Below are 14,737 nucleotides of genomic sequence, written 5' to 3'. Positions count from 1 at the left end.
CTGAGGAAGAGGAGCAGGGCAGATGGAGCTGAGGAAGAATCTGTGGGTCTGTAATATTGAATCAAAGGTGTGTAAAATATCCACTTAATGAGAATAAAATGTGTGGTTAATTTGAAATAATGTCTCCAGTAACAACAAAATGCGTTCCTATGGAAAAAGCAGATTGGCTATTGGCTGTGTCTGTGTATATACTGTATGTGTGTGTCTGTATGCATATGTGAGGCTGACTCACAATTATTATTTCTTGTTGTGTCTTCAGGCATGGATGTATTCAGTGTGCGTGCTTGCCTGTGTGTGCGCATGCGGAGCACCTTACCCACTGGTGACAGGTTCTAAGGGCAGAAAAAGTGTGTGTGTGCGTGTGTGCGTGTGTGTGTGTATTTTCCTGCAAAGTACTGTATGTCATTTATTCCTATTCACATTATTCACATTCTCCAGGGAAGTGGCTAGTCTTTCATTACAGTGCACTCACTTGTTTGACGTTTCTGCTCCTGAGGCGATTGCTGCTGCTAAATATCACACACCTGGATGCACAGTGTGTGCTTTTCCCTCTCATCCCAAAAAAACTGCTATCATGCTTTTAGTGTCTAAAAAAATCATACAAGAGTTTCACCTTGATGAGCCTTCTTTAGAGGGGCCATACAGCACATGTAGGATTACAGATGACTTCTTTTACAGCAGCGTATCTTTAATACCGCAGGAGCTGAAAAGCTGGGCAGAGGGAAGATAGATAAAGGAAGAGAACATTTCTTTAAATATGATACCACATAGAAGTGCATTATAAATACCACACCACTGGTTCCCAAACTATTGCTGCAAAATAGGAATTTAATTAGCGGGACGGCAAAAACATGCTGCACATTAATGCAAATGGTAATATGTGTGTATGTATTTTTATGGCTTTATGTGACACAAAAGAGTCACAGCTTCCAAGTGGAGTAGGACTACCTCTAATAAATGCTAACAAGAGATTTGTACTTCTGCATTAAATACGCAATATAGGTATATTGTGACCGTAAAGCTTTCTGAAAGCCAGAACCTACACAGTAATCTGACACTTCAGATACACTGAGGAAAGCCACGGGCAGTTTTTTTCTTTGTGCCATGGTATATTAAATACATTATATATACTTAATTGTTAGTGCTGAAATTCCGATTAACAGGCAATTTAATGCTTCAGTTCCCATTAGACTGGTGAATTGTCTGGAGTCAAGTATGCCGGGCTTTTTGTTTAATATATTACGCATCAGGCTACTTTAAAAAAGAAAAAGGTCCTGCCTGGAACATATCTTAGTAGTAAATGTACAGATACAGTGGGGGAACATTAAGATAAGATAAAAAATAAACTTTATTGTACCATGGGGAAACTGGTCTTTGACAAGGAGTTCTAAACATAGTTGTGTTCACATAATAAGCATAATATATTACGGCAATATAAATAGACTAATATGCAAAATCTCAAAGATAACCATGCAGAATTTTTGTTGACTTTCCTTCCTGGTTTTAATAGGTTAAACTTTATGAATATGGTCCCTCTTTTTCAGGCCCACTGGTGAAAATTCTTAAAACTCGTGTGTTTAACTTCTTCATACTTTCCCCGTAGTATGCAGTACTGTAGAAAAGCCTTGAACCAGCCATCCTTTCCTTATTATATCTTTATTTTGCATCCAAGAAGCCAGACTTTTTTTTAAGTGGTGTGAGCAATAGTTCTCCAATCTTTCTGAAGGTCTTTCAAAGTTGTTCTCTGGACATTGGCTGATTGATGACTTGTTTACAGTCCACTCCTTGTACGTAGCCAATTTTGTACCTACCCCATACAGTATATAATAATAATAATAATAATGTGTATGTGTTAGTCCCCGTAGGGAAATTACTCCTCTGCATTTAACCCATTCACCCAGTGAAGCAGTGGGCAGCCACCAATGCAGCGCCCGGGGAGCAGTGTGTAGGGACAGTACCTTGCTCAAGGGTACCTCAGGGTAGCCGTTCAGTGGAGTCGAACCCCCGACCTTCCGACCATGAGGCAACCACTCTACCTACTGAGCTATCCCTGCCCTTATATACGTATACATATACACATATACACAGAACGGCATGCAGTGTGGGTCTAAAAGATAGGAAGAAACTGTACAGTGGATGACAAAAGAAGAAGTGGCAAGCCTAAAAATAATAATAAACTGCGGAAAAACAATGTATGAGAGTGATGCCCTTAAGAAAGGAAAAAATTCAGTTATGACCAGACAAAAAGAAAAAAGAAAGAAAGAAAAAAGCCAGTTTAGCTCACTGGGTGAGCAGGCGACCATATTCCATAAGGCAAATGTTCAAGTCTGACCAGCGGCACTTCACTGCATGTCTCCCGTTCCTTCTTGTTTATTCATCACTGCTGCACTACCCAATAACAGAGAAAAATGTCCCCCAAAATGGTCTCAGTGGGAAAGTGGCTGTCAAATAGCTATTATTAACAAAGGGAAACAGGGAGAAAAGGCTGATGTTGACTGAGACTTACGGAGTGATGAATCCAAATTTCAAATATCTGGTTTAAACCATCATCAATATCTACAGAGGCTTAACAAAAAAAAAAAAAAAAAACAACAACAAAAAACACAAAACAAAAAAAACAACAAAAAAACAAACACATGAGCTAAACCAGACCTCAAGACTCATGTTTAAAACATTCAAAGGTGCTCAGAAACTTGGCATCAAATGGATCAGCAGTGAGTGTCTACAGCCACCTGTAAAACACAATGGCTCTGGCATGGTTTGCTGCTGGATTTTAGCCAGTGGTGTTGGGGATCCTGTCAAAATTGATGAAATGATGAATACAAAAATGTTCCAACGTACCATCAGCTTTTGATTCATGATGCCAGATCCAGAAATCAATTGATTGGCAACGGCTTATTTTTTCAAAGTGACAGTCATCCCAAACATACTGCCAGTGTGGTAAAAGCATACCTGGACAGACCCAGACATCAACATTATGGAAGCAGTGTGGGATCATCTTAACAGAGAATGGAAAAAAAGACACCCAACAAAGAAGAGCTTCGAATGTCATTCAAGAAGCCCTGAGAACTGTCCCTGAAGACTACTTAACGAAATGACAAGAATGACTTACTAAGAGAATTCAGGCTGAGCTGAAAAATAAAAGCGGTCGTACCAAATGCTGACTTTGTTAGAATTGTTAGAATCTCATTTTTTAAAACAAAATGTAAAGAAGTGAAGGGTGGCTCAAGACTTTTCCACAGTACTATAGTTTCTTTGTAAAGTCACCACCACTTTTTTCACCACTTTTTTAAGTGTACTGATTGCTAGATTTGGAATCTCATGGTAGATTTATCAAGGTGATAATAACCTGCTTATGATCCTTAACCTAACTGCTGCTGTCAGGGTAAGTGAAACCAGACGGTGGAAAGGTATCCTGGGTGTGTTGGAGTTGCTCTGTATTACCAGGCCGGAGAGGCATACTATGAAGCTAACAGCCAGAACAACAAACATGGCTGTCTTTTTACGGTGTTACCATGGTAACACATGCTGAACACATAACATGTAGACTGTTTCTCAACAAGATTAATTTGAGAAGAATCTGACAACAAACTTAAGTGATTTCAACCTTCTGTTTATTAGTATATGACACAGTGAGAATTAATGTACAGCTGTCATGTCAGAATTAAGTGAGAACACACTGAGCAATAAAATAAATATTGCATATTATCTTGAGTTAACATATACATTTTTTCTAACTGCTCTGCATGCTTCTGGTGATCAAATCACCAAATGATTTTCTGCAGCATTACTCTCTTGTCCTATCTGCAATGGCAATCTTTCATTTTACTGCTATATTTTTTTTTCTTTTAGAGAGCTCTGTCACACATTCCTCCAATAATGCATCTGCCTTGGAGTTGGGGGGAGGGGATTCAACTGGTCAACATTGTGCAGAAGAAGAGTCAAATAATACATCAAACGCCCCTTCTATGTGAGCGCAAGCAGAGCCTGAAGAAGAAAGGCTGGGCTAGTGAAAACAAAGAAAACTGATTACCAATGTGGAGATGTTCATTATCTCTGAGGTTTTAGGATTAGTGAAGACAACTAAGAAACTAAGAAATTTGTCTATGTTAAACTTGCCTTATATCTTATCCCTTTTTTGAGCTTTGCTTCTTCATTTTTGTGTTATCTTGTGTTTTGGTTCATGTCTGTTACTATCAGTAGCAGCAGTTGCCCGAGTTTTTCTGTTTCTGTCTGCCTTCTTTTCTTTTTGTTCCTGTGTTCGTCCCTTTGTGTTCCCATATTAAGTGTTAATATTCAAGTCTATGGTACTCTCTTTTGTTTTGTTCGGGATTTTTTTTTTCCAGATTTTAACTGCTTAAAGGTCGGTTTTCTTCTATGTCCTGAGTTAAAGTTGCTTTTTGACAGCCTGCCTGGATGACTCTGCATCTCATTCCCCTCCTGTGTCTAATCCCTAATCAGTGATCTCTCTATATATAGTCCAGTCCAACTTTTTGTCTCAATGTGTTTCCCAAGGCCTTGTTCCAGAAAGCAGGTTTAGTGAAAACTCTGAGTTTGTTGACACATGAGAGGAATTTCTGGCTTTTTTGTTCTAGAAAGAGACTTTAAACTTAAACTGTGTCAGGTGCCAGGGTCAACAAAGTTTCTCTTTGACTCCTTCACTCCTGCTTTTTCATTTGTGTAACTGATGTCCAAGCACCTTAATTTGCACAAGTCACAAGCACTGAAACCCTGGTTAGATATTGGTTGTGTTAATAATTAGCATTTTTTTATAATTGGTCATCTATGCAAGGGCACAAATGGTGATCGCTGAATAAAATATAGCAAAATAAAATATGAAGTCTGTATCTCCATGACTCGGGTCAGTAAGGCAGTTGTCAGGTTGTCTGCTAGTTTCTCTACATTAAAACATTTAGCATGGATTAGTGTATTCATCAGCATTTTAATAATAATAAGAAGAAGAAGAAGAAGAAGTATCAGTCACAATGGTGAATAAATACCTGTCATTGTTTATCAGTTGGAGATTTTGTGAATATTTTAGTTGAAAGTTGTAATGTGAGACTAAATGTAGTTTAAAGTGAGGTTTTTGAATACAGGCAGTCTGTGTCACTGGATTTTATGCTGAAATATTTTCATATATTCAAATATAGTCATCAAATTATGTTGTGCAAAGTCTGAACCATTGTTTTTATTGAAAATAAACTAAATGAGTTTTAATGAATCTAAATAATATCGCATGTCAAAGTAGTCTATTTTTTTTATCTCATTATTTCATATTTTTCCTTTAGGACCTGCATTTTGTCCTTGTTAGGGTGAAGCTGGATAGTTTTAACTTAAAGATCAAATGTAAAATTTGGTCGGGTTTCACCTTGACCTGTAAAGGTAAATTTGGATGACTGCATAGATGACAATTACATTTTTCTCCCCTCGTGTTTATGATGAATGTCATCATTCACATTCATAAAAATGAAGGCTCTGTTCTTCATTTACTCATTGTCATGGTGAATCCTGCTAGACGTCCAGTGATGATGGCTTCATTTTCCAGCTTTTCTGCAACTGAAAACTAAGAGTTTTCCACCAAGGATTAGACTCAGAGTTTGTTGAACCTGTCTTCTGGAGCTGGGCCCAAGTTTGCATTCCATGTATTCCTTGGCTCCTCATGTTTAGACTTTGATTTTGGGGGCTTTTTCTCCCCTGTAGTCTGTATTTGGGTCCTCAAATCCAAAGTTGTGTGACAATGATAAGAACATTTTAAAATTTTAACAAAATCAGCGAAGATGCTCAAACATTTTAAGTGTCAGTGTTTTTCTCTTTTTTATTTAAGTGTTGAAATCATTTCTATTAAAAGTAACTATTTTAAATACTACTTGTCACCTTGAACAACTGTCAAAATGTTTGTTTTTTATCTTCAGTTTTGTTTGTCTGGTTGAAAAACAAACAGCAAGAAAAAAAAACCCCTGCTAATTTCACACACTAATGATTCTTTATTCAGGATGTGGTAGACGTGATGTATTTAAAATTATGTAATATAATTCTGGGGGCAAGAAAGGTATTTTTAAATATATATTTTAGTCATATGCAAAAAAAAATAAAGTCTCTGCATAGCTGTACTTTTTTTTTTTAAACTAATATTAGGGCTAATTAGGTTGAGTTGGCTGTATAGAGCCACTGCATGTACTGTCCTCTATCAGTGAAGGACTCTGGCAACCCACTAATGCAGCTGGATTTGCATTGAGTGAAATGAAGCGAAAGTTTTAAATGGCATCAGTCTTGCTATTAAAGCAAAGCAAAACATCAGACAAACAGGGAGGAGCAGCTCTCTCCTCCTTCCGTGTGTGTGTGTGTGCGTGTGCGTGTGCGTGTGTGTGTGTGTGTGTGTGTGTGTGTAGTAACTGGGGGAGTGCTGTCCCTCGCCTCTGCTCAGTGTGTGCAGCAGCTGCAGCTTTCAGCCTCGGTCTATACTGTAGGGGCCATTCTGCTGTCTGAAAGACTGATAGGAACAAAGAGCAGAATGGTGATGGAGATGAACCAGAGGAGAGCTCTGATGGTGTGTTTCAAACACACTTGTTCCCTCTCTGCTGCTTGTAATTTGACATCAGTGTGAAAGGAAAAACAAAAACCACTCTTCCGGATCAAGAACTAAAGTAGGCTTTTTGGACAAGGGGATCACAAGGGTCAATTTCACAACTCTTGACCAGAGGGCGGCAAAATCTTGACAGAAATTGAAACGAGTACACCAGCCCCTCCCGCCTTCCCTGATTCGTTGCTATCATCTGTCTGCCATCTTAAAAAATAATGGTTGCTGACATATGTCCAGTTTACAAAAATGTTAAATTGGAAAACACTTCCAGCAATGTAAATTCTCTTACTCTATAGAAACAACATACAAATGCATAAAGGCAGCTCAGCACATATGGCACCCACAGTCTAAGATACTTTAGGTTCCACCTGTGTTCACAAGGGGCCGCCACAGTGGGTAACTCTGCATGTTGGATTTGCCAGATTTGCGAGATGATGCAACTCAAAGGGATTTATGTCTCCTACTAGATCCAAACTGAGACTCTTTCACTCGTTGTAAGCTACTACACTATAGAGCCACTATGGTAACCACAGGCTAATGAGACAAAATCAGAGCGCATGAATGGAGTCCCCTGTTTCAGCTCATGGCACTGAGAGCTGAGCAGAGACAACGCTCTCATGCAACATCCCAGTCCAGTGCCAATGCACAGACAGCAAAAAATGAAGCTTACTCAAAGGCTGGCTCACAGTATAGAGGTATTATAATAAATGAAATGCAAGGACTTGGCTGACTAGTGTTTCCTTCCCCCACAATCCCCCCTATCTCACTGCCCACCCCCACAAATCCCAATACAGTCACTCTTCCTGCTGTTTGCCATCTCCATCCCCCCCCTCTTCCACTTCCTTCTCTTCATCATCCATCAAGAACCATAAGGACTGACTCTCGCTTCCTACAAATCAGATACACTGCTTGATTTGCATAATGGCTTATTCCATTAGTCTGAGGCCACGTGAAGCCAACAGCCCCTTATATAGACAATTTAATTATACCACAAGTTTAGAAAAAAGCTGCATTCATACTAGAGTCCAAATTTGACTTTAAATGTGATGTGCCTCTTCAACTATGAATTATTTAAATTAATTCCTTTAAAAAAAACATATATTTTTCCTTAAATCATATATTATTAGAAAATAAAATGTCAGTGTTTCCTAAAGCCCAAATAATATCCAGTTTGCTTGTTTCACTATGTCTGAAGAATGTTTGCAAAAGACATTAAGTGTAGTGTGTAATCCCATAAGATAAAAACAAATCAATTTGGTGAATCAGCTTTAATATTAGAGCACAAGAATCCAGGTGCAATTCTAAATGATTTGGACTTCTTCAACATTTATTGGGTATCTGTGCTCCACTTGCATTTGCTCTGCGCAACTTAACAACAGCAATCACAAATCTAAGTTCACCTCCTGTCACCTCCTGTTTTCCTTTAGGGGATTCCAACTCCAAAGTTGGGAATTAGCCACCAAGTCTTCTCTTTTCAAGTCCACTCTATGCTAGTAATAAGGTTTCCTTCTGTTTTTTTTTATTGGTTTCACAAGCTGATAGCTGGCTAAGAAGACAAAATACATCATGCTAGAGATTTTTATTAATCTGACAGCCAAACGTGTTACAGATATAGAAAGTATTAAATCAGGTTATTACAACTTAAATTTTGGAACAACACCACATGTCATATTAATTCTCCTTCACTTACCTGCTTGGTAATTCTCAAAGCCCTTCCTCTAAACACTGTTTCTCCTTCTCTTTCAGCTAGCACAGAGGGACGGTGTGGCTGAAGCTCACTGAGACACTTTCCCTCTGGACCCATTATGGATCCTCATTTATTCCAATATTCACCCCACCTCCTAATCCTTATAAACCATTCACTCAATCAAATGTGATTGAAGTTTAGAAAAGAGTATAGAGTTGTTGTTTTTTCCAGATGATAACTATGTAGGGGACTCCTTAAATGCCACCTGCTTCACAAGGGCAATATTTACTTTTTCTCTGCTGCGTTGGTAAATTAAGATTTCAAATAAAAGTGGAGAGTGGTATGGAACAGTGTGTTCATTTGTTTCTATCTCTCTAATGTGCACTCACTGGAAACTTTGCTAACTACATTTTGCTAGCAGTGGGCTGGACCCTCTTTTACCTTTAGAACTGCCTTGATTCTCAGTGGCATAGATTCAACAAGGTGCGAGAAATATGCTGACCACTTCTGGTGAGTCTTTGTGAATTGTAACCTCAGTTTGCTGTTCTTAGCTGACAGAAGTGGCACTAGGTGTGGTCTTCTGCTGCCATAGTGCATTTACTTCAAGGTCTGATGCAGAATGCATTCAGAAATGTTTTCTGCATTCTTTCGTTGTAAGACGTGTTTATTTGAGTTACTATTGTTTTCCTATTAGCTCGAAGCAGACTGTCCATTCTCCTCTGATCTCTGGCCTCAACAAGGTGTTTTCACCCACTCGGCCCATTCGCTGTAATTCTCTGGTTGTGTGGGAAAATCCTATTAGATCAGCAGTTTCTAAAATACTCTTACAAGCCCATCAGGCACCAAAACCCATGCCTTCTCCATTTTCTTCCAAAGTAAGTGACTCTGAAAGTGGTATTCTGAAGCTCAGTTGAACTTCAGCTGGTCTTGTTAGCCATGTCTACTTGGCTGATTAGATATTTGCATTAACAAGCCACTGAACAGCATACCTAATAAAGTGGCTGGTGAGTACACATTTGTCATTGTATATTAGCGGGGAATTTAAAGTTGTCAAAATCAAATGTTGTTTTCATGAGGGGATTCTTCCATCTCTCTTTTCTGTGCTGTACCATCACAGAGGACTGTGATTCAAGGTAACATTTTAATGGTAATGGCTTGGCTATGGTATTTTTTTTAAAGCAGACACTGCAGTAGGAAAATGGAGGCACACTAGCTTTTTCTGGTTTTGTAAAATGTTTCATTTTGATGTCAGCCACAAGTTGCATCACTGAGGGGTAACAAAGCCTTTAGCTATGCACACAAAAAGCATAAAAGAAGCAGCAATTAACTTAACTTTTTTTGCTGGAGACAAATTGCCTTGAGGTTTTTCAGGAACAAATGAGGCTGAAATTATGCTGTTTTAATGTCAATTAGCTACGGCTTTTTCTTTCTTTTTTTTCTTAACTTCTTTTGTTTGTGTCGATGGAACCCAGAGCAAACACACTATCGCGCTCTTATCCACACGGGGCTTTGTGTGCTTTCAGTGTGACATGGAACCGATGTGAAACAAACCACTAACAAGCCCAGGGAGACAGGAATAATCCACCACAGTGCAAAAAGATATGCCGACTGCAACACAAGGGTCAATTACCACACACACACACACACACATGCACACAAAGAAAGCACAAATTCTCCATTTATTGATGAAACTGATTTCTTGCACTCAGGGGTGCTTCCCTGTCAGATGATTAAAGAGCTGACTTATGACTGACCATGAATAATGGGTCCCTGAGCTCAGCTGGACTGACCTTAGAGGAAAGATAGTGGGAATGCATGGGGAAAAGACATATGGGTTAAGCAAGGTAAAGCGGGAAAGAGGGAATGAGATGAAGGGCGTCTTAAGAGCATTAGGCTGCTCCTGTGCAGAAGCCCAGATTCACCATGAAGCTCATTGTCTCGAGCCAAAGCAGACCTGATACCTGCCAACAGCGCTCATCCACCCCCCTGCTGTCAGAGCTAACTCTGTCAGCGCTCTCCATAAAGATGACAGACTCGCTGTTAATGGAACATAAAGCACAAACAGGTCCCAGAGGATTATTACAATGCAACAACACTAATGAGTGACTGATTAACAGCGGCCCTATGAAGCTACCCTTTTCTTAATACCCAAAATTTGACTTTACAAACATTAAGACCCTAACTTCCACCCCTACAGCTGGCGTGAAATTGACACTCAAAGCATCACATGTGGTGGACCGTTAATGCTTCATCTATTTAGGGTGTGACAATGAGTCAATCAGTTTGAAACACGCATGACTTCCTGCAAAAATTAATTAGCATTGTTTAATGAAATGTGACTTTCAGCCTGCGGCGCCGCACTGTTTAGATCAGACACGTTAGAGGAGAAACCGTCGACTTCAGGATCCTCTGTTGCTCCAGTTGCAGCAGCTCCACTCACACATGCTGCCAGGAAGGAGAGCACACAGAGGCCAAATGCCACTGCCAGCCACGGTTGAATTTGTTTACTGCAGATAAGTAGAGACATCCTTGCCATCACAGTGACTGAACGCCGAGATGATGATTTTGGCTGAGTTTGTGTGGAGAAAGGAGGAGGGATCCCGCTGTATTCAGGGTTCACGGTGGCATAAATGTGAGTGCATTCACAAACATGCATGGGAGCATGTGCACACACGATGCATAGAGGAGCTCCCAGTGCTCTCATTAAGATTTTATTTGGGTTAAGTTAATGACACGAACCCTTGATAATCTGCAACTGAACCTTCTGTTGGAATAAATTATTTAGTTAACACCGATAATCTTGCCCACCTGTGGTGTGCAGCCAGAAGACTGAATGACTACCAACATCTTCAGTGTTTTAAAATAGCTTTTGAACAGAAATCCTTAATTTATCTTAATTTTCTACTTATTAAATTTGATAATAAATCTTAGAATTACTTTCGTAACCCCTGAATACTGATCTCTTGCTTTCCCCCTGCATCTTCTCTCTTCATGACTTGTTTGCTTCGAGGCAATACTTCACCCTGTGCTAGGAGCTGTTAGAGGTCAAGTGTCTTGCTCAAGGATGCACCAGCCAGCCAAAACATTTGAACACAAAACTCTGACCCTGTTCCTGTTTCATCTGACAAAATCCAGAAGACATCAGTCATAAATATAACGGGCCAGCACTGGGAAACTGACTGGCAGAGGACAAGGATTTTTCAAGTTATTATACTTTAATATCTAGATAACAAGTCTCTGTCAGTGTCACAGCATTCATCAGCCTTCATTCACTTTCATCTGACTGCACCATGGACGCGATCACTCCACTGTCACTGTATTTTCCTTGAGGAGTAAAGGAAGGGCCAAGGTTTATCAAACGACAACACTCAGAGACAGAGTTGAAATAGAGTTCAAACTGAAAAATCCTTCACAAATTGCCACCACACAGTGACACTCGGGTCACAGTAAATACCAAATTAACAGGTGAGACCCAAAAGTTAAATGTGTAACGGTGGGTGGCATTGACCTTAATTGTTCCCAAGATACTAGTGCAGATGTAGCTATGGCAATGTTGGCCTCTTGGTCGGTTTTTAATAAGCCACTATGATCCAATCTGAAGCATCTCAATCTCTACAGGATCGAGAACTCTAAATTTGTCAGACATTCCTTCACATTCAAGACTTAATGATGGCGTTACATTAAGTAACACTCCATTTTATTTATACAGTCACAGTTCACAATAGTCATTTCAAAGCACTTTATATTATAAGCCAAAGAACCTACAGAGAAAACAGTCAGGTGTGAGTGAGCACTTTATGACTGTGGGGAAGGAAAATCTCTTTTAAAACAAAGAGACCGTGAGCAGTTGAAACCTTGGGTTGAGGATAAAGGGGAAAAGAAGCTGGAAAGAGGAGAGCAATTTATAGGAAGGAGTGGATAAAATTAATGACATGCAATAGCAGCATCCATATACAACAGATTACAATTTCACTCAGTACATTGAATTTTAGCTACATGGCTCTAACCAAAGGTTTATAACAGGGCACAACTTTGTGATTAGTTTGTTTAGCATTAGCACATTTGGTAATCTAAGATAGTGGGCATATAGCACACAGAAGCCATTAAACAGGCACATATTAATATTGTGTAAGGATATTAGCATGCTGATGTGGCACTTAAGCATACCAAAGTATTTACTGAAGGGCTGTACTTCTGGTAATTGCTTTCTATACTTTCCTTGAGTTAACTTTAGTTACATTTTTGATTCTACTTTCCACTTCTACTCAACTGCATCTTATAGTAGTTGTACTACAAGAACAAATGAGATCAAGAGTTAAACATAGTAACAGAGTAGCACAAATTGTATCCTCTATCCTCTACAGATGATATAAATGTTAAGCATAAATATCTCTTTAAGACATAAAGTTAAGTATGGATTTGTTGTCAAAAAAAAAAAAATCTGTAGTTTTAATGTGCTATATGAATATCAATGAGTTCTTTGAATCACTCGCTGGAAAAATATTGACTGCACCACTTCAAAAGCAGGCAGTTTCATACTTCATGTGTGATCTGCTAGCATATACTCCCAGTAAAAAACTTTAATCTCTACAGTTCAACCACTTGTGGTTCAAGTGTTCTTTCTGTGAGCTGTCTTTTATTGAGAGTTACGGATTGGACAGTTCTTTTTGCTCACTACTAATAGGTCAAAGCATGCCAGACAGTGGGAAAAGATGAAATGGAGGAAAAATAAGGAGGCAAGTCAGTGCGAAGCTGCCAATATTAAGAAATGATTCACAGTTGCAGCCAATTTCAGCAGATGGTGGGTGAATGTAAACGGAACTTGGCAATCAAATTTCCTACAAAACACTTTATGGATGCAGAAGTGGGGAGAAGAGAAAAGACTGAAAAGGCATAAGAGGATTGGAGAGCTGAGAAGGAAACATACTGAAAGGAAAGGGGAACAAAACGAGCCCTATTCCAGCAATATGTTCTTGCCTGCAGTTACACTTGTTCCAATACAAGTTTAATGATGCAACCGGGCTTGCCATGTTAACTGACAGGTCTGGTTGTGCAAAAAAATTGATCTTGCTCTCACTGATATTGGATCTAAAACCCAGGAGTAAAAGAAGACAAGCCTGCATTCACAGCAACAGTGTGGATACTATCGAACGACAATTACCCAACAAGAGGAAGGGGGAAAAGGACAGAGAAAATAATAGAGTAACAGTTTTTTATACCCTCAGAAATTGGTCTTTTGAGGTTATATGTGTATGTAAACCTATAAAAAGAAGTGTCTTATTAAGGACTGGCTCAAGAAAAATATATTTTTTAAGCCAAAAATATTAACTCCATAAATACATTATTGCCTAAGGCAAATCCTTCAGGGTACCTCACAGCCTAGGCACCCTGCTTATACAACCACCAAAGGCCTAATGAAATCTCCTTCATCACTCTGAAGACCACACAGCCCAATGTTTGTATCTACATCAAGAATAAAGTAAACAGAATCAAGTCTCTTCTTGTTAGTGCTATGAACGGCTCCTGGTATAATAAGCGATAAAGTAAAGATGAGTGCAAAACGTAAGAAGGGTTACAGACGAAAGTTCTTTTGATTTCTACTCATACATAGACAATACTCTCTAGATAAGTTTTTATAACTGTTTATTATGGGCGGTAACAACACAGTGTATTTACTGATATTTCTCTTTATATGAGTGTGTGTGATTGTGTGCATTCAGATGTCCACCTGCTAATTATGATTGTTAATGCTAATGCAACATCTGGCTCATGCTGCTTCTCATTAAAGGATCCATAGGAAAACACTATCATGCCAACTCACCAATGTCACTTAGAGGGGACCTATCATTGCCTGTTTTTATATAAGCTGTTATAGTCATGGAAACTTACTTTAAACACCATCAAACCTTTGTATAGCAATGTCAGCATTTGCACAAGTAGCTTAGGGTAATCTCTGTTTTGAATGGTGTTATATTATCACTAAAATCATATAGTCCTGATCCAATCGTCTCAATAACACAGTAACAGGCTGTGAACACAGAAGAGCCAGATACAAATAGTTTGTTTGCAAGAAGCATCCAATCAAAATAAGGCAGGCTTAAAGGAAGTGAGAGGAAACTAAAATGCATCATTTCTGATAGAGGAACTGAGGGGCTGTGCTAAGGCCTTGAATAATATAAAGATGGATTATTTTGATGTGTGCTTCTTGTAAGGCTACTCTAGTAGAGTCTAAGAATTAAAATAGGTTGCCAAGGCCAGACCGAATTAAAGGAAAATAAAACTACTCCATGAAAACTGTCAGAGAGTGAAAAATGATCTGACAAAAATGACTCATTAAAACTCAAATCTTCCCCGACTTCTAAAAATTCTCATCTGTATTTCCATCACAATTGATCCAACATAATTAAAGCATAACAAAGCTGTATCTACTTGAATCATATTAGTACTATTCAGCCTCTTAACTGAACGTG

The 14,737-nt window shown here is 38.9% G+C and overlaps 1 protein-coding gene across 2 annotated transcripts in view; it reads right to left on the bottom strand.

Annotated features, from left to right (window-relative positions):
* gjc1 (gap junction protein gamma 1) overlaps positions 1-14,737 on the bottom strand; it is a 47,376-nt gene that overhangs the window by 19,210 nt on the left and 13,429 nt on the right. Inside the window, exon 2 of one of the 2 annotated variants that reach the window (XM_063472289.1) lies at positions 614-711. The exons of the other annotated variant lie outside the window; for it this stretch is intronic. The gene's annotated coding sequence lies outside the window, so the exon portion shown is untranslated. The remainder of the gene's footprint in view (positions 1-613; positions 712-14,737) is intronic. 2 annotated transcript variants of the gene reach the window in all.

Source organism: Pelmatolapia mariae, linkage group LG4 (assembly GCF_036321145.2).
Source record: "Pelmatolapia mariae isolate MD_Pm_ZW linkage group LG4, Pm_UMD_F_2, whole genome shotgun sequence".
In the NCBI taxonomy this organism is placed as follows: domain Eukaryota; kingdom Metazoa; phylum Chordata; class Actinopteri; order Cichliformes; family Cichlidae; genus Pelmatolapia; species Pelmatolapia mariae.
The sequence above is the reverse complement of the archived record's forward strand: the minus strand, read 5'-3'. Positions and strand labels throughout refer to the sequence as shown.